At 40.9% G+C, this 22,785-nt stretch overlaps 1 protein-coding gene across 2 annotated transcripts in view; it reads left to right on the top strand.

The window, feature by feature from the left end:
- Nucleotides 1–13,924: 13,924 nt before the first annotated feature.
- Nucleotides 13,925–22,785, top strand: part of LOC110525455 (CD82 antigen) — a 41,500-nt gene continuing 32,639 nt past the window's right edge. Inside the window, exon 1 of one of the 2 annotated variants that reach the window (XM_036980594.1) lies at nucleotides 13,925–14,059. The gene's annotated coding sequence lies outside the window, so the exon portion shown is untranslated. Of the gene's footprint in view, nucleotides 14,060–14,596; nucleotides 14,724–22,785 lie in introns of those variants that run through there. The other variant, XM_036980597.1, reaches the window with a different exon arrangement.

The raw sequence follows: 22,785 nt of genomic DNA, 5'->3' as shown, positions 1-22,785 counted from the left end.
TTAATGATTACTTCATTGGCAAAGTGGGCAAACTTAGACAGGAAATGCCAAAAACCAACAGCGAGCCATCGTATTCATGCATAAAAAAAACAAATAATGAAAGAAAATCATTGCAAGTTTGAATTTTAACCTCTAGCATCGAGCAATCCCGTATCCGGGAGCGTAATCATAGCCTCAAGCTCATTACAATAACGCAACGTTTCCTATTCATGAAAATCGCAAATGAAATGAAATAAATATATTGAAACACAAGCTTAGCCTTTTGTTAACAACACTGTCATCTCAGATTTTCAAAATATGCTTTAACCAAAGCTACACAAGCATTTGTGTAAGAGTATCGATAGCCTAGCATAGCATTAAGCCTAGCATTCAGCAGGCAACATTTTCACAAAAACAAGAAAAGCATTCAAATAAAATAATTTACCTTTGAAGAACTTCGGATGTTTTCAATGACGAGACTCTCAGTTAGATAGCAAATGTTCATTTTTTCCAAAAAGATTATTTGTGTAAGAGAAATAGCTCCGTTTTGTTCATCACGTTTGGCTAAGAAAAAAAAAACGAAAATGCAGTCACTTACAACGCCAAACTTTTTTCCAAATTAGCTCCATAATATCGACAGAAACATGGCAAACGTTGTTTAGAATCAATCCTCAAGGTGTTTTTCACAATTCTATTCGATGAAAAATCATTCCTGGCAGTTGGGTTTCTCATCAGAGCCAAACAGAAAAATACTGCAGCTGGAGATTACGCAATAATTGTGACGGAGGACACCAAGCGACCACCTGGTAAATGTAGTCTCTTATGGTCAATCTTCCAATGATATACCTACAAATACGTTACAATGCTGCAGACACCTTGGGGAAAACGTGGAAAAGGTAAGCTGACTCCTAGCTCCTCCACAGCCATATAAGGAGTCATTGCCATGAGGCGGTTTCAAAAAATGCGGCACTTCCTGATTGTATTTTTATCTGGGTTTTTTCTGTAACATCAGTTCTGTGGCACTCGCAGACAATATCTTTGCAGTTTTGGAAACGTCAGAGTGTTTTCTTTCCAAAGTTGTCAATTATATTCATAGTCTAGAATCTTTTCGTGACAAAATATCTTGTTTAAAAGGGGAACGTTTTTCATCCAAAAATTAAAAGAGCGCCCCCTATATCAAATAAGTTAATTAGTGTGGGAGAGGTGGAAAAATTGTTATCGATCAGTAATGACAAACCTCCTGGCATTGACAACTTAGATTGAAAGCTACTGAGGATGGTAGGAGTGGCTATAGAGTCAGTTATCTGTCATCCCCAGGCCTGGAGGGAAGGCAAAGTCATTCCCCTACCCAAGAGTGGTAAAGCGGCCATTACGGATTCTAACAGCAGACCTACAGTGGGGCAAAAAAGTATTTAGTCAGCCACCAATTGTGCAAGTTCTCCCACTTAAAAAGATGAGAGAGGCCTGTAATTGTCATTATAGGTACAGTTCAACTATGACAGACAAAATGAGAAAAAAAATCCAGTAAATCACATTGTAGGATTTTTAATGAATTTATTTGCAAATTATGGTGGAAAATAAGTATTTGGTCACCTACAAACAAGCAAGATTTCTGGCTCTCACAGACCTGTAACTTCTTCTTTAAGAGGCTCCTCTGTCCTCCACTCATTACCTGTATTAATGGCACCTGTTTGAACTTGTTATCAGTATAAAAGACACCTGTCCACAACCTCAAACAGTCACACTCCAAACTCCACTATGGCCAAGACCGAAGAGCTGTCAAAGGACACCAGAAACAAAATTGTAGACCTGCATCAGGCTGGGAAGACTGAATCTGCAATAGGTAAGCAGCTTGGTTTGAAGAAATCAACTGTGGGAGCAATTGTTAGGAAAGGGAAGACATACAAGACCACTGATAATCTCCCTCGATCTGGGGCTCCACGCAAGCTCTCACCCCGTGGGGTCAAAATGATCACAAGAACGGTGAGCAAAAATCCCAGAACCACACGGGGGGACCTAGTGAATGACCTGCAGAGAGCTGAGACCAAAGTAACAAAGCCTACCATCAGTAACACACTACGCCGCCAGGGACTCAAATCCTGCAGTGCCAGACATGTCCCCCTGCTTAAGCCAGTACATGTCCAGGCCCGTCTGAAGTTTGCTAGAGAGCATTTGGATGATCCAGAAGAAGATTGGGAGAATGTCACATGGTCAGATGAAACCAAAATATAACTTTTTGGTAAAAACTCAACTCGTCGTGTTTGGAGGACAAAGAATGCTGAGTTGCATCCACAGAACATCATACCTACTGTTAAGCATGGTGGTGGAAACATCATGCTTTGGGGCTATTTTTCTGCAAAGGGACCAGGACGACTGATCCGTATAAAGGAAAGAATGAATGGGGCCATGTATCGTGAGATTTTGAGTGAAAACCTCCTTCCATCAGCAAGGGCATTGAAGATGAAACGTGGCTGGGTCTTTCAGCATGACAATGATCCCAAACACACCGCCCGGGCAACGAAGGAGTGGCTTCGTAAGAAGCATTTCAAGGTCCTGGAGTGGCCTAGCCAGTCTCCAGATCTCAACCCCATCGAAAATCTTTGGAGGGAGTTGAAAGTCCGTGTTGCCCAGCAACAGCCCCAAAACATCACTGCTCTAGAGGAGATCGGGCCAAAATACCAGCAACAGTGTGTGAAAACCTTGTGAAGACTTACAGAAAACGTTTGACCTCTGTCATTGCCAACAAAGGGTATATAACAAAGTATTGAGATTAGCTTTTGTTATTGACCAAATACTTATTTTCCACCATAATTTGCAAATAAATTCATTGAAAATCCTACAATGTGATTTTCTGGATTTTTTTTCCTCATTTTTTTGTCATAGTTGAAGTGTACCTATGATGAAAATTACAGGCCTCTCTCATCTTTTTAAGTGGGAGAACTTGCACAATTGGTGGCTGACTAAATACTTTTTTGCCCCACTGTATATGCTTGCTGCCAATTCTCAAACTGTTGGAACAAATTGTGTTTGACCAAATTCAATGTTATTTCTCTGTAAACAAATTAACAACAGACTTTCAGCATGCTTATAGAGAAGGGCACTCAACATGTACAGCAATCACCCAAATCACTGATGATTGGTTGAAAGAAATTGATAACATGAAGATTATGGGAGCTGTACTGTTAGATTTCAGTGCAGCCTTTGATATTATTGACCATAACCTGTTGTTGAAAAAAACGTGTGTTATGGCTTTTCAACCTCTTCCATATGTGACTCACCACCTGGATTCGGTCTTATGTGGCAACGTTTGAATTTCTGTTTTTTATATTGGGATAAAAGCATAGACTCAGAGCTACAAAATGGTATATCATACACTGCATTTTAGGAAACAATGGGAAAGTAATTCTGCTTTGAAAGTTGATCAACTTGTAAACTCACTTTTGAGAAAACCGTCTTTCAATGTTTTGGTACTACTATTGGAGAGCCCTTCTTTGTCTACCCCCATCTCTTTAACCTTTCTAGCACAGGCGTTCTGCACTTCGTCCAGACAAAAACTTGAAAAGTTCCATTACAGGTCGTAGAAACAAGTCAAACGATGTATGGAATCAATCTTTCGGATGTTTTTAACATAAAACATCAATAATGTTCCAACAGGAGAATTCCTATGTCTGAAGAAAAGCACTAGAACGAGAGCTAACTCTGTCGGGAGCACGCGTCACGAGCCTGAGACACTCTGCCAGACCACTGACTCAAACAGGTCTCATGAGCCCCTCCTTTATAGCAGAAGCCTGAAACAAGTTTCTGAAGACGGTTGACATCTAGTGGAAGCCGTAGGCCAAGCTTTGAAAAACTACAAACCTCAGATTTCCCACTTCCTGGTTGGATTATTCTCAGGTTTTCGCCTGCCAAATAAGTTATGTTATACTCACAGACATAATTCAAACAGTTTTAGAAACTTCATAGTGTATTCTATCCAATACTAATAATATTATGCATATATTAGCATCTGGGACAGAGTAGGAGGCAGCTCACCCTGGGCACGCTATTCATCCAAAAGTGAAAATGCTGCCCCCTATCCCCAAAAGGTTTTAAGGGTTGATCCGTGTGTTTTGTACTAAATTGCCAGCTACTTCCAGACATCTAAGAGAGAGAGAACAGCTCACTGAACATGACTTGCCATAGCAGTTCTGATTAGGCAGTTACAGTATGTTATCCAGAGCGTTGGTGACTATAACAGTGCTGCTGGCAACAATTGAATTACGCTTTGTTGCCGACGTTTATTGACACTGGACATTCAACGGGTGTTGGGCATTCACATATTAATCAGTTATTTTGTGCTCTGGCACACTAAGACGAGCATCTTTTGTTAAGACATGTAGCTAGATAGCTAGCTAGGTAACCAATGAATCCCAACGTATTACGTAACGTTAGTTAGTTGGCGAGCCAGCTAGCTAACAGTACACTAACTTCAAATGAAAATACTTTGTCATAATCACAACTCATGACGTTACTACCCTGCATGAATCAACCAGGTTCTATGAAAGTGATACACATAACGTTAATTAGCAAAACAGCCAGCTAACGTTAGCTAGCTAACAGTACACTTTCACTTGCATAGGTTTATGCAGTTTTACTACACAATATATTTTTTTTAAATGAGATTACGTAGATACACTGACCAGCTCCAATATAGAGGCGCATGCTATATGGCAGACCAATCCCAACTAATCTCTCGGCATGTCCAGTCCACTCATTATCTCAGCCAATCATGGCTAGCAGGAAGGTTGCCGGCTTTTTCTGTGGCTAAACCAACTAGGCTCGTAATTTAACAATTGTGTTTGTATTTACAGATGGCATACAAGTTTGATATTATGGCACATGAAAGTTTACATGTGCGAGAAGGCATTTCTGCTAAAAAAAAAAACGCATTTTGATAAAAAAAAAAAAAAAAGTTTTACTTTCAAATGGCTCTCCTGTGAAGTTGTGACTTGCGACATACACCTAGTTTCCTGAATTGGGTCACATATTGTGGATTCAGAGCTATCTAGCTAATAGAACTGAAAGGGTTTTCTTTAATGGAAGATTCTCTAATGTCAAACATGTAAAGTGTGGTGTACCGCAGGGAATATCTCTAGGCCCTCAACTCTTTTCTATTTTACCAATGAACTGCCATTGGCATTAAACCAAGCATGTGAGTCCGTGTATGCTGATGATTCAACCATATATGCATCAGCAACCACAGCTAATGAAGTCACTGAAACCCTTAACAAAGAGTGGCTGTCTTTTGGAATGGGTGGACAGTAATAAACTGTCCCTGAACATCTCTAAACCTAAGAGCATTGTATTTGGTACAAATCATTCCCTAAGTTCTCGACCTCAGCTGAATCTGCTAATGAATGGTATGGCTGTTGAACAAGTTGAGGAGACTAAATTACTTGGCGTTACCTTAGATTGTAAACTGTCATGGTCGAAACATATACAGTGCCTTGCGAAAGTATTCGGCCCCCTTGAACTTTGCGACCTTTTGCCACATTTCAGGCTTCAAACATAAAGATATAAAACTGTATTTTTTTGTGAAGAATCAACAACAAGTGGGACACAATCATGAAGTGGAACGACATTTATTGGATATTTCAAACTTTTTTAACAAATCAAAAACTGAAAAATTGGGCGTGCAAAATTATTCAGCCCCTTTACTTTCAGTGCAGCAAACTCTCTCCAGAAGTTCAGTGAGGATCTCTGAATGATCCAATGTTGACCTAAATGACTAATGATGATAAATACAATCCACCTGTGTGTAATCAAGTCTCCGTATAAATGCACCTGCACTGTGATAGTCTCAGAGGTCCGTTAAAAGCGCAGAGAGCATCATGAAGAACAAGGAACACACCAGGCAGGTCCGAGATACTGTTGTGAAGAAGTTTAAAGCCGGATTTGGATACAAAAAGATTTCCCAAGCTTTAAACATCCCAAGGAGCACTGTGCAAGCGATAATATTGAAATGGAAGGAGTATCAGACCACTGCAAATCTACCAAGACCTGGCCGTCCCTCTAAACTTTCAGCTCATACAAGGAGAAGACTGATCAGAGATGCAGCCAAGAGGCCCATGATCACTCTGGATGAACTGCAGAGATCTACAGCTGAGGTGGGAGACTCTGTCCATAGGACAACAATCAGTCGTATATTCCACAAATCTGGCCTTTATGGAAGAGTGGCAAGAAGAAAGACATTTCTTAAAGATATCCATAAAAAGTGTTGTTTAAAGTTTGCCACAAGCCACCTGGGAGACACACCAAACATGTGGAAGAAGGTGCTCTGGTCAGATGAAACCAAAATTGAACTTTTTGGCAACAATGCAAAACGTTATGTTTGGCGTAAAAGCAACACAGCTGAACACACCATCCCCACTGTCAAACATGGTGGTGGCAACATCATGGTTTGGGCCTGCTTTTCTTCAGCAGGGACAGGGAAGATGGTTAAAATTGATGGGAAGATGGATGGAGCCAAATACAGGACCATTCTGGAAGAAAACCTGATGGAGTCTGCAAAAGACCTGAGACTGGGACGGAGATTTGTCTTCCAACAAGACAATGATCCAAAACATAAAGCAAAATCTACAATGGAATGGTTCAAAAATAAACATATCCAGGTGTTAGAATGGCCAAGTCAAAGTCCAGACCTGAATCCAATCAAGAATCTGTGGAAAGAACTGAAAACTGCTGTTCACAAATGCTCTCCATCCAACCTCACTGAGCTCGAGTTGTTTTGCAAGGAGGAATGGGAAAATTTCAGTCTCTCGATGTGCAAAACTGATAGAGACATACCCCAAGCGACTTACAGCTGTAATCGCAGCAAAAGGTGGCGCTACAAAGTATTAACTTAAGGGGGCTGAATAATTTTGCACGGCCAATTTTTCAGTTTTTGATTTGTTAAAAAAGTTTGAAATATCCAATAAATGTCGTTCCACTTCATGATTGTGTCCCACTTGTTGTTGATTCTTCACAAAAAAATACAGTTTTATATCTTCATGTTGAAGCCTGAAATGTGGCAATAGGTCGCAAAGTTCAAGGGGGCCGAATACTTTCGCAAGGCACTGTAGATTCAATGGTTGTAAAGATGGGAAGAGGTCTGTCCGTAATAAAGAGATGCTCTGCTTTTTTGACACCACACTCCAAAAAGAAAGTCCTGCAGCTTTTAGTTTTGTCTTACTTCATTATTGTCCAGTCGAGTGCTGCAAGGAATGAACTAGTTAAGCTGCAGCTGGCCCAGAACAGAGCGTCACGTCTTGCTCTTCATTGTAATCAGAGGGCTGATATAAATACTATGCATGCCAGTCTCTCTTGGTTAAGAGTTGAGGAGAGACGGACTGCATCACTTCTTCTTTTTATAAAAAAAATGTTGAATATCCCAAATTGTTTTGCATAATCAACTTACACACGTCTCTGACACACACTTACCCCAACAGACATTCCATCAAGTGTATTTTCACAGTCCCCAAATCCAGAGCAAATTCAAGAATTTATACAGTATTATATAGAGCAATCATTGCATGAAACTCTGTTCCATCTCATATTGCTCATGTGAACAGCAAACCTGTTTTCAAAAAACAGATAAAGCAACACCTTACGGTACAACGCCTCTCTCCTATTTGACCTAGATAGTTTGTGTGCTTAATATGTAGGCTAAGTGAGCCTTTTGTTAAAAAATTATAATAATCTGTCCTTGAGCTGTTCTATTAATATTCTGTATTATGTCATGTTCCATGTTTTGTGTGGACCCCAGGAAGAGTAGCTTCTGCTTTGGCAACAGCTAATGGGTATCCTAATAAAATATCAAATTCCCAAATTACACTTAAATGGCGACAGAACCATGTATTAGAAATCTGGTAGCTGTGATTGTATTGTTGTCTTTGTGTCTTGTCTGTAGATTGAGCAAGATTTAGCACTGATGTTTGGTGATGCAATTTCCTCAAAATTCCTGGGGAAATGGCCTACTGTCTTCAAATAGAAGGTCATCCTGCAGGGTCATAGACTCACACCAACAACCGAGCTGATATACAACGAGTTCACAGCTGAGGTGGGAAATGGCCTACTGTCTTCAAATAGAAGGTCATCCTGCAGGGTCATAGACTCACACCAACAACCGAGCTGATATACAACGAGTTCACAGCTGAGGTGGAAAATGGTACAGTCATACCACTTTATACTGTAATATGATGTTCTACGATGAGTATGTGGGAGGCAGACATGTTTTGAAAGTTTTCTGTCAGAATTAAAATGTGTGTTTCTAGGCTGGGAGAGTGACAAGTAGTCCATTCTCCTCCTCGTCCATCTTCTGCCTCCCCCCGCTCAATGCCGCAACAAGCTGGGAAAAATTAACATCTTGTGAAACAGCTGAATATCTTGTGAAGTTCCTATGGGTCAGGCTACAATTCAACACAAATTTGTTATTGATCCCCTCCTTCCCCCTCTTGCCCTTCACCCCTCAAATGTATTAACACTTACCCCAACAAAGAACACTATCATCAGCTCTATTGCTGACCTCTTACTAGTTACACTATAATTTTAGCAGTATAAAACTGTAATGCACATCAGAATCACTACTATCTGGTTTGTGAGACTTATATTAGATGTTTTGAGAATTAATAGTAGATGTCCTAATGATATATTATTGTCTTATTGGCAGCAACCAGCAGCATCTTGATGGCATCGATGGAAATCAACAGCCCTATTTGTCTAGGGAAATCTCTGCATTTGAAGTGTGGTCAGGTTGGTTGTTCACATGTATTTGACACTTTTTCTGGATGTAGAAAGCATCTTAACAAGGCACATGAGGAGCGTACCGAAGCATTTTCTGATAATGATGGTGAAGGCTCCTCTACAGCTGCTAACAGTTTTGCAGCAAACGATGTTGGTGATATGCCAGCACCAAGCTCACATTGTGATTCAGTTCTGTATTAGAAGAGTGTGGTGGATAATGGTGCCACAACAATAGCTCAACTCAAAGCAGCAGGAGTTGGTGAAACAACAGTGAACACTTTAGTCAGTTCCATGGGAAAGATAGTTGATGATATCCACAGGCAAGCTAAAGAGTCAGTGAATACGTTTCTGACTTTACAGGAAACTGGCAACAACGATATTGGGTGTAAAATTGTATGTGTTTTGGGCAAATAGAAAATCCTTTCAATGTAGTGAATTCTGAAACCAAAAGGTTTAAATATTTCTGAAGAGAAGTGGGGAACTGTAGATCCAGTTGAATATGTTCTTGGCAGAAGATATGACACGCGATGCAATAGAACCACTGGAACATATGACCAGGTTATTGTTAAAGATAAATTAATGTACAAATGAATGCACATACCCATCCAGACGTGAAGTCTATTTATAAAAATGCGCACAAACAAAATGTGCAGCCTTGTGGATGGTTCCAAAGAAAGTCTACTTTATGACTTTCGTGGTGGATTTTTTTTAAAGAATCATGCTCTATTCTCAAAAGGGAAATATGCAATACAAATTCAACTCCTCTGTGAAGACTTTGAAACAGCTAATCCTCTTGGCTTGAGGTGTGGCATACATAAATTGGGTGCCCTTCACTTTAAGAAATGTCTCTCCAAAGTTGAATTCCTCTCTGCTCAATATTCACCTGGTTTCTCTATGTCATACTCAATATATAAAAACCTCTGGGTTTCACTCACTACTTGACCCAATTGTACGAGATGTAAACATTTTGGAAAGTGATGGAATGAAGGTTCCCTTGTACGAACATCAAATTCATTGAACTATTGTCCAAGTAACAGGTGCAATCTTGGTATTCATGGTTTATTTAATTTTGTGGAATCTTTTAGTGCAAGACATAGCTGCCGTTTCTTTCTTGCTGAGAAAGATGACTTTCAGACAGAGTTTAGTGAAGACAATTCCAAGATTGTATAGCGAACTAAAGAGATGCATGTGACATGCACATTCAGAGCTTTCACTATGGTTATATGGAAAGAAACAAGTTACTTGAGGGTTCCAATGATTTGGGCTTAAATGCCATTCAGTCTTGTTTTCTACTGCGCAATCTATTTGAAGCACTTGATTGCAGAAACCCACAGATGTTTAAGGATTTGTTTCCTGGAAAAAGGTTGTTACCAAAGCAACGTTTTATGGTGCATTATCCGTGATGTATTCAGAAAATCAGGCTGATTCTCCATAGCTGGTGTATGTGCTGCGAAGCAAAACACAATAAAAAAAAATATAAATACAATGAAAAGCTTTAAAAACATAACAAAAACATTGACTGAGAAACACCAAAGTGGCATGACGTACAACTGCCAAACATTTGACCTAGGTAGATTGGATATTGGTCCAGGGAAAATGGTGTCCTTAAATTTGATGGAAGGAGCTCATTAGGTGGCAAATGCACTCTGTGTGCCATCTTCCACTAAGGTTTTGAGTGTTAAATGGGCCAAACATCAAGGGAATGTCTACCGTTCAAATTTGGTTGTTTGTATTAAAGTTCATTGTGAGATGCCAATATTTCACACAATCCAGTCTATTCTTGTAAAAGATAACCAGCAGTATGTGGTCATCTTTGCTTTAAACACACTGTTTCTTTGTGAACATTTTAATGTGTTTGAGGTTGTACAGAGAAGAAAGGGACCCCATGTTGTTGACTTTAAAGATATTTTTTATCACAGATCATTCGACATACAGATAGATGTCCTGTGGTGGTGATGATTCAAGTTAGTTTGTGGTCCAGTACTGCTTCATATGATTTCATTTCCACGCTTGTACACAGTATCAGAACCATTAAGACATTTCCCCACGGAGGCACGGGCTTTCAATTCATACTGTCCCTGTTGCTTTATTTTATTTCAAAGATTGTACACCATGCAAGAACTGTTTGGGCTGTTTTTGGCATCTCATGTAATAAACAAATGCTGTTATGCAATATTTTGTGTTGACTGATTTATGGTAGTAATTACATTTTTCTGCATTTACCCTGATCAAGGTCAATTTATTTAGTATTATGAGTTAGAGTAAATGTGTGATGACACTGGTAGGAGTAAACATTACACTCAACAATTAACTCTAGAATACTGAACAACACTGCAGAGTAAAAAACGTGAAACGCAATGACGTAGGAGTTACATTTCTACACCAAGTTGAGCAAATGCAACTCTGAAAAAATAATTTGCCAGAGTACATTTTACTCTTTGGAATTGAGACCAAATGTTATCTTTGGCAGAGATACATTTTCTTTAAATAGAGTTAAATTCACTCCTGTAATTTTTACTCTGTACTTGTCTTGAGCCTCTTCGTGGTATATGCACACCTAACCACATGCAAAAAGGGTTTTCTATTATTGGGGTTTCTATTATTGACTGCAGGTCGGTGGTGGGGTCATCTTTCTTACGCAGGCAAGACGATGAGCCACCACACACACACCCTACATTACCTGTGGTGAAGGCTTGACCTAAAAAAAACTGCCACTGTATAGAGTACTGTAGATGTGGTTCTGGATTCTCCTCTGATTTTCATGAACTCTAAAACATTATAAACTATATAATTGTCCCCACCAAGATAATAATAGGCTCACCAAATCTGCTTTCATTCAAAAGATGTGAAGCTTCAAAGTTGATATGTTGAATTTCTACACGGCTGGATCGCCTATTTTTACTGAAACAATCAATTACTGTAAGTATTTAGCCTAATGACATACAGTAACAGCAGCATAATAACATAGTAACGCACAAAAAAATGGGACCTGAGGCTCCCTAGTTTTTCACCACTTCTATGAAGCCACACTGATGCTTACCTAACTTTTAACACTGAAGGGACGAGCAGGAGAGAGAATAAGAGAAGTTATACCCTTTACAAACCAAGACGAAAACCTGCCAACTTTAGCATGCTGGCAACGTTTTTCCGTCTTTTCTATGTATCTGTCTGAAAGGTGTTGCTGGTATCAAAGCCCAAACATTTATTGCCCCAAACCGACCTAGTCATAATTGCGGTAAAATTCTGCCTACGGCTTAGTCTAATATAAATGTAGCCATAAAGCTGATGTGGCATTGGCACGAATTACATTTGAAATATTCTATTGTTGTCAGACATCACACTTGTTCTTGTCAATCACAAAGCTTCACAGAAATGCTTTTAATGCATTTATTCTCTCCATTTAAATGTGTGTAGTTCTGTCCTTGAGATGTTCTAGTATATTGTCACAGAAATGCTTTGGCATTTAGCCTGGGGGAATGCACACTGCAATTTCATATATTTAAAAAATATATTTGACAGGTAACTATTTAAATGCTCTTATATTTATCTAGTAAATGGTAGCTTGATCTGCATGTTTTCAACTTAGCCTACTAGCGATGTGTAGTTTATCTGTCTTCAGACAAAATAGCCCATGTGGACTGGGGAATTTGAAAAGAGAGCATGTGCACGATGGGGTCACATCTAACATGGATCAGAAAATGTTTTCTCAAATCCAGGTTAGATTTTTTTGTTTAACATGATCGGAAAGAGCAGATTTAGTGTTTTTATAAAAATGAGGACATGGGCTTTTTCAAAATACTACTTTTAAATTAGCCTAGGCTATATGACAGTGGTTCCATATATTCCATAGCACTCAAGTTGTGTGGGAAAAATATGATTTATATTTTATATTCCATTATATCTAAAATATGCGTGTTGACTGTGGTCAAGGCAGGGGAATTTAAGTGTCTTGTCTGTTAAATGAACAAGAGAAGAACTATTGATTGAATTTGCATGGCTCAGCCTTGTAGCCTAAAGGTTGCACAGACCAGTGACATAGTTAAACTCAAAATATATTATTTTATTTTGAAAATACATGTTATTAGTCTTTTGTTAGTCATGACCTGACTAAATGAATTAGTAATACAGATAATGGAAACACTTATCGAGTGATGCAAATGCTTCCACACAGGTGTGGTTCCTGTGTCAAGCAATTAACATACCATCATGCTTAGGCTCATATATAAACATGCTGGTCAGGCCATTATTTTGGCTACCATGGCTATGCCCTCATAGGATGACAATGCAAATCATATATACCATGGCCGTCTCAGTCACCAGATCTCAACCCAATTAAACTCCTATGGGAGATTCGCCGGAGACAGCGTTTTCCACCACCATCAACAAAACACCAAATAATGGAAATTCTCATGGAAAAAAGGTGTCGCATCCCTCCAAAAGAGTTTCAGACACTTGTAGAATCTATTCCAAGGTACATTGAATCGGTTCTGGCTCGTGGTGGCCCAACGCCCTATTAAGATACTTTATGTTGGTGTTTCCTTTATTTGGGCAGTTACAGTACTTGTAGATGTCTTTGTGATGGTGTATGGATTTATTAGACGCCCACTCACATCGACACACCCCTACCACACTCAATGTGCCAGCATGCTTACGGGATATGGTCAGGTTAACTCTTTTATAGGGTGGTATCAGTGGTCAGGGTGGGAGTCAGACAGGAGGGTGGACGCACGGCTCCATCGGCAGTTTGGCACTCCTCTATCTATGACTGTTGGCAACTCTGTGAACTATGTATGAACACGTGTGACACTCTCTCTGTGGTTACTTTGTAAACAGGAAGCTGAAGAGTAAAAACCACATGTTGAGGAAGGAATCAACAAACTGATTCATGTTAGTGTAACTATATTCAATGTAAAGGGTGAGCTCATTATTTATTTGCTTTTAATGACTCATGCATGAGCAAAGTTGGCTACTTTCTTAATTTTGTGAAGTTAAATTGAAGGCCTTTAAAAAGTATATTATCGTGTTCTTGAAGAGAACAGTAAGAACAACATGAAATGTAACATTTAAAGTATTATGTTTATGAATTGCAATAATTATTGCATAGAAAAACATGTTGCAGTGGCCTATCATTTAACAAACTGTACAGTATGACTTTTTTTACAGACATGAAAGAGGAATTAAGCCACCGCACGGTGGGGATCTACCACGCCTTCACAGCCAATCGCGTGGCCCGTCACTGACACACATCCCGTTCTCTCACACGCACAACGGGACAGACAAGAAGACGGCCAACTGTTCTCTCCACCTTTTACACCAAAAAGTAAGTATTTGTTTATTTGTGGGGTTATTAGATATTAGTTAATATTAGATAGAGTCACGAGGTATTTTGATAACTCTAATGATAGTCGGCACGCTATATAGCTAAGTTAGTATGGCTAGCTAGTTTACATTTCTGAATAGAGCTAAAGTTATCTGGTTTATAAATGAGCCATACGCTAGGTAGCTGTAGCTAGCTATTAGTAATTTACTGCGAATAACATTTGATAGGGAAATGTGCTAGGCAAAGTGGAACTTCCCATCACATCCCGAAGTTATGGACAGCTGTCAAGCCTCCTCGGGTAGATAGAGAAACGATGAGTGAGCGCTATGCGCCCTGGTTGAATTTGGTGATTAGAAAGAAAGTTGTAGGAACATTTTCCCTCTGGCTGTATGTAATATAACGTTAGCTACAATACAATAACGTTTGGTCGATTTTTGAAGTTCACACTTCTTGCATTGAATAGCTGACACAATCTATAAATGGTGTTTTTTTCATTTGCTTTGGCCTTGGTCTGGAGAGATGGACCCATCTGATGAATGTTGTAGCTCCTGGCTTGGTGCAATACAACTTGGTGTAAACGGATTCTGTGTCCATGTGTCTCCTCCATTTTTCCTGTGAGCTGACAGTTGTTGTTAAACGGAGAACGCTGGGGACCCATAACAAGGTACTAAAATATTTAACCCCAGAGGGAGGGCTGTACCATGCCAGGGTAATGGACTCACAGATGTGAATATTATGGATGTGACAAATAGAAAAACATGTATTAACGTTTTAACGCCTTTAATCGGTTTTCCGTTAAAACGTTGAGAAAATTCATAAAATTCCACATGCACTATGCATAATCAGGTTCTATTTCGTATAACCGCTAGCAGGCAATTAAGTTCTATCAACACTTAGAAAAAAGGTTTCCAAAAGGGTTCTTCTGCTGTCCCCATAGGAGAACCCTTTTTGGTTCCAGGTAGAACCTTTTCTTTTCTAAGAGTACCACAGTCATAGGCTGAATTTAATCTAAAACCAAACAATTGGCCATTAAGCCCTTTATAAAGTGGCCACTTGAGTCTGCAAGTGTTTTGGCCAAAATGAGCATTGAGACATTGCACACTCCACTTCCCAACTGACACTTCCATTTGTGTCAGTTGGAAGACAATCCATTTGCAAGCATTGTGTTCCGCTACCTGTCTTGTGCATGACTCACTCACTATGAAACACGGGTACTGGGGCAAAACGAAGCATCAGCTGATTTAGCTTGTTGTAGCCTGCCTGCTGCTAGCTAGCTTCAATGACAAACACATGGATTGAATTTTAGCTAGCTAGCTAAGGATGTTGGGCACTGCACACATACATTTGTCACTTATTTACAATAGTTTGACAACTTGCTGATGAAGTTGTGGACATGTTCCCAGCAGTCAGTCAGAAATAACTTCAGCTTGTTTCCAAAGCACCAACTGCTTCATTGTAATGTTGAGTCAGCTAAAAGCACAACGTAGCAGCAGACTCGACAGGGGCAAAGCAGGTTGTTCGCTGCTGTCGCTTTGCCTTTCTGTATAATTTTTCCAGCTTAACGACGATGATGTGCGGTGTGCTATAATAATAATTTGAAAGATGCATATCGCCTAACGTTACAGCATTGTTGCATTACATGTTGACCAGACCGCGCGTGCGTCCCTCCAGACCGCGCGTGCATCCGTCCGTCCATGTTGATTTTGTCCTCCCATACCATATGCAATCAGGTGGTTGAAATATCAAAACCAACTCTGAACCAACTACATTCATTTTGGGACAGGTCGATAAGCAAACATTTATGGCACTTTAGCTAGCTAGCTTGCTGTTGCTAGCTAAATTTCCCTCGATCCTGACTAGTCTCCCAGTCCCTGCCGCTAGGGAGCCAATCAGCTAATTAGCTAATTGGCTAACAGTACACTAGCTTGAAATGGAACCACTTTCTGTCAAAATTAGAAAAGTGTAATATCTGAAAAGTAGCTAGCTAGACTATCTATCATGCATGATGGACGCATCTTCTTGTCATGGATGCCATGCCACGGTTGCCCTTGGATTGAAGACGTAATCCGGAGACAGGTGTTTTCTCCTTCTCTTTAGTTATCATACTCTAATTCCACTGATTTCAAAACTCTATCCTCCAGAAAATAGAGAGCAACACATATGCAGCTCCATTACTTGCTACATTTTTTTTAAAGGTTCGTTCAACGGGATTACCAACACAGACTGACCAGCTCAAATAGACAGAAGCCATCTATATGGCAGACCAATCCTCTCTCGGCAAGTCCAGCCCACTTATTATCTCAGCCAATCATGGCTAGTGGGAAGGTTGCCAACTTTTTCTGTAGCTTAACAAACAAGGCTCTTAATTTAACAATTTTATTCATATTTACAGATGGCATACAAGTTTGTTATTAAGGCACATGAAAGTTCACATGTTCCAGAAGGCATTTCTGCTAAAAAACGTATTTTGATACAAATAAACGTTCAAATGGCTCTCCTGTGAAGTCGTGACTTGCAACATTTTTTGGTATCGTTTTGATATCGAGTATTGTTCTTTCAAATTCTGCCCTCTAGAGGATTTAGCAGAAAATAACACATGGCACTTTGAAATCGGCAATAAATACATATTGCACTTCCCATTTCTGTGACCGAGTCCAAATCAATGTAAGAACTGGTGTTCAACTCAGGGTTTCCGTTAGCTGGTAATAGCCTGATTTTGGCCCCCCAAAAAATAGAAAAATTGATAAGTAAAATTGCCGCCTGACAATTAAGAAGAAAAAATACCATTACGAAATAATGCTTTTTAGCCTATTCATTTACTTAAATACCAGTCGATGGAAATACATTTGACAGGTCATGCTTATCGGTCTATAGGGTAATTAGCATAATTTTGTGAAGTTAAATTGGCGCATGTGTGTACAGTATATTCGTTATGTATCTTATTTATCACATGCGTACAGCATACAGATACAGAGCCTTTGAGCGGAAAATATGTCAGTATCTCAAACACCAAATGCACAGACAATGGAAGGCATGCTTCATCAGCACGTCACACACCACTTTGCAAGGAGCTGGAGGTAGTATGAAAACATATACTTAATCGTTTGAAACCTGAACGTTTTGCTACCTTGCTTTAAAGTAGCCTAGCCAAAATCCGACCATATCCGTGGAGGAAATTATTTTATATAAACTTTATTTTATTTCTTTCACAATCCTAGTCATATTAGCAACCCATGCTAATTTTTGCATATAGATTTCCCTTTCTACATTTCTAACGGATATTTTCATCTCTGTCACACTGTTCATAGACTTCAGTGCAGGACAGGGGTTGAGGTGTTCATAGACTTCAGTGCAGGACAGGGGTTTAGGTGTTCATAGACTTCAGTGCAGGACAGGGGTTGAGGTGTTCATAGGCTTCAGTGCAGGCCAGGGGTTGAGGTGTTCAGAGGCTTCAGTGCAGGACAGGGGTTGAGGTGTTCATAGACTTCAGTGCAGGACAGGGGTTGAGGTGTTCATAGACTTCAATGCAGGACAGGGGTTGAGGTGTTCATAGGCTTCAGTGCAGGACAGGGGTTTAGGTGTTCATATACTTCAGTGCAGGACAGGGGTTGAGGTGTTCATAGGCTTCAGTGCAGGCCAGGGGTTGAGGTGTTCAGAGGCTTCAGTGCAGGACAGGAGTTGAGGTGTTCATAGACTTCAGTGCAGGACAGGGGTTGAGGTGTTCATAGACTTCAATGCAGGACAGGGGTTGAGGTGTTCATAGGCTTCAGTGCAGGACAGGGGTTGGGGTGTTCATAGACTTCAGTGCAGGACAGGGGTTGAGGTGTTCATAGACTTTAGTGCAGGACAGGGGTTGAGGTGTCCATAGACTTAAGTGCAGGACAGGGGTTGAGGTGTTCATAGACTTCAGTGCAGGACAGGGGTTGAGGTGTTCATAGGCTTCAGGGTGAAAACCCTGTCAAACTGCAGCTACCTTATATTTGTTCATATGAATTATATATTAGACTAGACCAGCAGGGTGTTTCCTCTACCCAGACACAGAGACAACAACTGATAGACAATAGAACTCATATGGCTTGCTTTTTGCATGTTTGCATAGTGCAGGCATATGCAACTGCAGGCCTAATTAAAAATGAACTCAGTCTGTCATCACTATTATGTTGATTGATTAATTCCAGTTAATAATTTTGGATTGAAAAGGTTGAGGCAGTCTAGCCAGCCCAGGTTTGAATATAAACAAAATGTTATAACATTTTCTTCTCACAAACAAATGGACTATAAATACATAATGTTGTTTACCCTGACCAGATGATCAGGGTGCATAGGCTGTATGCAGCTGCTCTTATTTGTAGCATACAGTTGATCAGACTGAAAAATCGTCTCTGTTTCATCCAATACAGCATGTCAGATCTCAAATCTTTAGGTGTGCCTAGGCTGCTGCAACATTTATGGAAAGAGTTTTTGCTTGTGTTTGTCTGAAGTGATGATGGGTTATTACCTTTGCTAAATAAATACCGGAGGAAAGTGGAACGCCTACTTGACCGGGTGTGAAAAAATGCGCTACGTCAACCCCTCTTTTTAATCTCACTTTTAATGGATGACGCAATGGAAGTTATCAAATCTTTTTGAATTGATTTTGACATCCCAGAGAAGACAGTATAAACTTCCATATGCTCAGCAAGTAAATCATAGTGACATGCAATTACTTCTGCAAGTTCCTTATTTTAGTTGTACTCTTTTTGAAAACTATTTTTGGCACTATTGTGCCTAATCCTTATTGTGGCTAGCTTCACAACACATAACTCGGTCCGGTCGAGCCTTACTAGCCAGATGAAGCTAGCTGGCTGCTTATAACGTTAGCTTTGGGCAACAGGGTTAAGTAGCTGGCTAGCTATTTATTTTCATAAACTGAAGTTCAATTGCACATCCGGTGAACAGGTCAGGGTTCCATAGCCGCAGGTAGAACAGTTGAAACTGGAGCAGCAGTACGACCAGGTGGACTGGGGACAGCAAGGAGTCATCATGCCAGGTAGTCCTGAGGCATGGCCCTATGGCTCAGGTCCTCCGAGAGAGAGAAAGAAAGAGAGAAAGAGTGAATTAGAAAGAGCATACTTAAATTCACACAGGACACCGGATAAGACAGGAGAAGTACTCCAGATATAACAAACTGACCCTATCCACCCGACACATAAACTACTGCAGCATAAATACTGGAGGCTGAGCCGGGTAGGGGTCAGGAGACACTGTGGCCCCATCCGATGATACCCCCGGACAGTGCCAAACAGGAAGGATATAACCCCACCACTTTGCCAAGCACAGCCCCCACACCACTAGAGGGATATCTTCAACCACCAACTTACCATCCTGAGACAAGGCCGAGTATAGCCCACAAAGATCTCCGCCACGGCACAACCCAAGGGGGGGGCGCCAACACATTGCTAACAATAATGAAAATGTCTGCAGTTTCTACTGGTCATTGTTTTCAGGCTGGTTATATTGGTGCTAGCTAGGTACAAAGCTAAAGCTAGCTACCCCAGAAGTTGCGGTCGGACATATAATGCTTTCTAGCCAACTGTATTGTAAACACATCATTTGTGGCAGGTGTTTGCTTGCAGACTTTTTTGTACAGCTTTGAAAATTCTACTGATAGTAGTGGTGGAGCTTGGCTTGCATGTGTAAATTCAGCACACACAACATTCTATAATAGTGTTATTTGACATGTCATATTAAAAGCTTATTTATCTCATCAAATAGTGTTATTGTCAAATAGTGTTAAAATAGTGTTATAGTATAGTATGTCGTGAAGCTAATAGCAGTGACCCTATTACTGTGTAACTTCGGTAGGGCAACATCTGAACAATAGCACACTTGGTAATGTTAGTGTGTACCGGTGCTCGACCAGTCGCTAAAGCCAACATCACCCACAACAGAGAACGGTTGATTGTCAAGGGCAATGAATTCCATTATCTTGGCATTAATGGATTTTGCTTTTGAGTTGTCTCACTGAAAATATCTTACTCTTTCAAATGACTGCTCGATCCACACAGCAGACATTGTGTGCTAGGTTCGGAATGCTGTGTTGCACGTGTAGTGCAAATGTTTACATGGTGTCATTACGTCCTGTACCTACATTATATAGGTATGCACGTTAGCTTAGACATCGGTTTTTAACATTGGCGTTAAACTAGACATCGGGGCTATACCGATGATGGCATTTTTAGCTAATATCGTCCGATTCCGATATGTTCACCGATGTATTGTGCATCCCTATTTTGTACACCTAGTGTATGTAAAAACAAAAAAGTGCCTTCTCCCAACTGCTGTTTTCAGATCTCTCCACAAGTTTTCAGATCTGGCCTCATTGCTGGCCACTTCAAAACAGTCCAGCGTTTTGTCTTTAACCAATCCCGGGTGCTTTTCGAAGTGTGTTTGGGTCATTGACCTTATATGGAGACCGAGTTTTCGGACACTGTGTCCGACATTGTGTTCCAAAATGCCTTGGTATCAGTGGAGGCTGCAGAGGGGAGGATGGCTCATAATAGTGGATGGAACTAAGCAAATGGAATGGCATCAAACAAATGGAAACCATGTGTTTGATGTTGTTGATACCTTTCCACTTATTTCGCTCCAGCCATTATCACGTGCCCGTCAAGGTGCCACCAACTTCCTGTGCTTGGTATTCTCCTGATTTCATAATGTCATGCACATGTTCAAGGCACCCATTGCCAGAGGCAGCAAAGCAACGCAAAAACATCTCTGAACCTCCTACATATTTGACTGTAGGGAAGGTGTTCTTTTCTTTTAGGGCTTTATTTTGTTTTCTTTAGAAATAGAGATGGTGTGCTTTTCCAAAAATATGCAAATTGCAGTCAGCCTTTCTTCTGTCTCTCTCTCTCAGTAATGGGGTCCTCCTGGGTCTCCTACCATATAACCCCTTTTCAAAAAAATTACATGCCCTCCTAAAACTGGTTAGAACTCCAGTTCAGTTTGTGATATTAAGATTCTAACAATGACTGTGTGTTATATCGACATATTTAGAAAAAGTCAAGGACAGAGGGGGCCATGACTTTAAAAATGGCAGAGTAATAAGATAATTAGATTAATGAGCAGTCCAAATGGCTGCTTTAGCGGTTCTAGTGTTAAGGATTATGTGCTTTGTGTAGTAGACTATAGTATCTGCTGCTACTGTACTTAGGCCTACTTGTTTTTATGTGCTCGACTAGGATATCTGGTTCTGATCAATCCTGTCCTTACACGTTAATAATGTGAGGGCAGATGCTGGAGATGAGAAGCAAGTACAGGGAGTGAACATTTAATTAACAATGGGCATGGAACAAGACAGGACTGCGTCTGGAAATGAAAACATAATGACAATAATGCTGACACGGGGAACCAAAGGAGGAATAGACAGAGATAGATGGGGCAATCAACAAGGTGAAGGAGTCCAGGTGAGTCCAATGAGCACTGATGCGCGTAATGATGGTGACAGGTGTGTGTAATGAAGGGCAGACTGACAGTGACGTGACAGTACCCCCTCCCCTCTAGGGGCGCCACCCGGCGTCCCGCCTGGGCGAGCTTGACGGGCTGGCGGAGGCATGGGCGCTGGACAAGCCGGCTGATGTGTAGATGCCCGACGAGCCTGCAGATGTCGTGGGAGTCGGCTGAGGCATGGGAGCCTGACAATCCGGCTGAGGCGTGAAAGCCTGACGATCCCACTGAGGCGTGAGAGCTCGACGAGCCGGCTGAAGCATGACGGGTGCCTACCTAGGCAAGAAAACCTCTTGAGCCAGCTAAGACATGGAACCCCGACGAGCCAGCTGAGGCACTCTCGGTTCCATTGGCGACGGCACCCAGACCCAACAAAAACAAAAAAACGAAAACTCCCTCATGCTTCACATATTGGTGTCAGCATTCTGTGAGGGCAGATGCTGGAGACGAGAAGCAAGTACAGGGAGTGAACATTTAATGAAACACGGACATGAAACAGAACACGGACAGCGTCTGGACAGGGGAACAGGTAAACGACAATAATGATGATGCGGGGAACACATGGAGGAACAGACAGAGATAGATGGGGCAATCAACAAGGTGAAGGAGTCCAGGTGAGTCCAATGAGCGCTGATACGCGTAATGATGGTGACAGGTGTGCGTAATGAATTGCAGGCTGGCACCCTCGAGCGCCAGAGAGGGAGAGCGGGAGCAGGCGTGACAAATAATTAGGCCTATGTAATAACCACTAATGGTGTGTGTGTCTGTGTGTGTGTGTGTGTGTGTGTGTGTCATCCTACCTTGCTGAAGTAGTGTGAGTGTGTGTGTGTGTGTACTCTATCTGGTCTCAGTGTGAGACTCAAACTGACACTACATCCTGCTCATATTAAGAGCTACGACACAGTAGTGCCTTGCAACGATTGCTCTGCCATGTGAACAGAGGGAAGGGATCGTGCAGGCAAACAGGCAGGGTGGACTGAGAGGAGCAAAGCATATCTGCGTGTGTGTTAAAACCCATGAGAAGCCTTGATGATCCAATGTAAACTTGGCCTTAGTCACGGTATGCCGACAGATGTATATAAACACTGAAAGTGCCATGCAGATGTGCAAGATCAGGAACAGGCCGCATATCTGGCATTGGTCAGCGCTTAAAGCTGGGCACTGTGCCCAGTTTGACTAGGCTACTGATATTCCATGGGGTTACTCGGCATGCAAAATCACTTGTAGATCAATGACTG

The sequence above is a fragment of the Oncorhynchus mykiss genome, chromosome 1 (assembly GCF_013265735.2).
Source record: "Oncorhynchus mykiss isolate Arlee chromosome 1, USDA_OmykA_1.1, whole genome shotgun sequence".
Lineage (NCBI taxonomy): Eukaryota > Metazoa > Chordata > Actinopteri > Salmoniformes > Salmonidae > Oncorhynchus > Oncorhynchus mykiss.
This window is presented reverse-complemented; position numbering and strand designations above follow the sequence as displayed.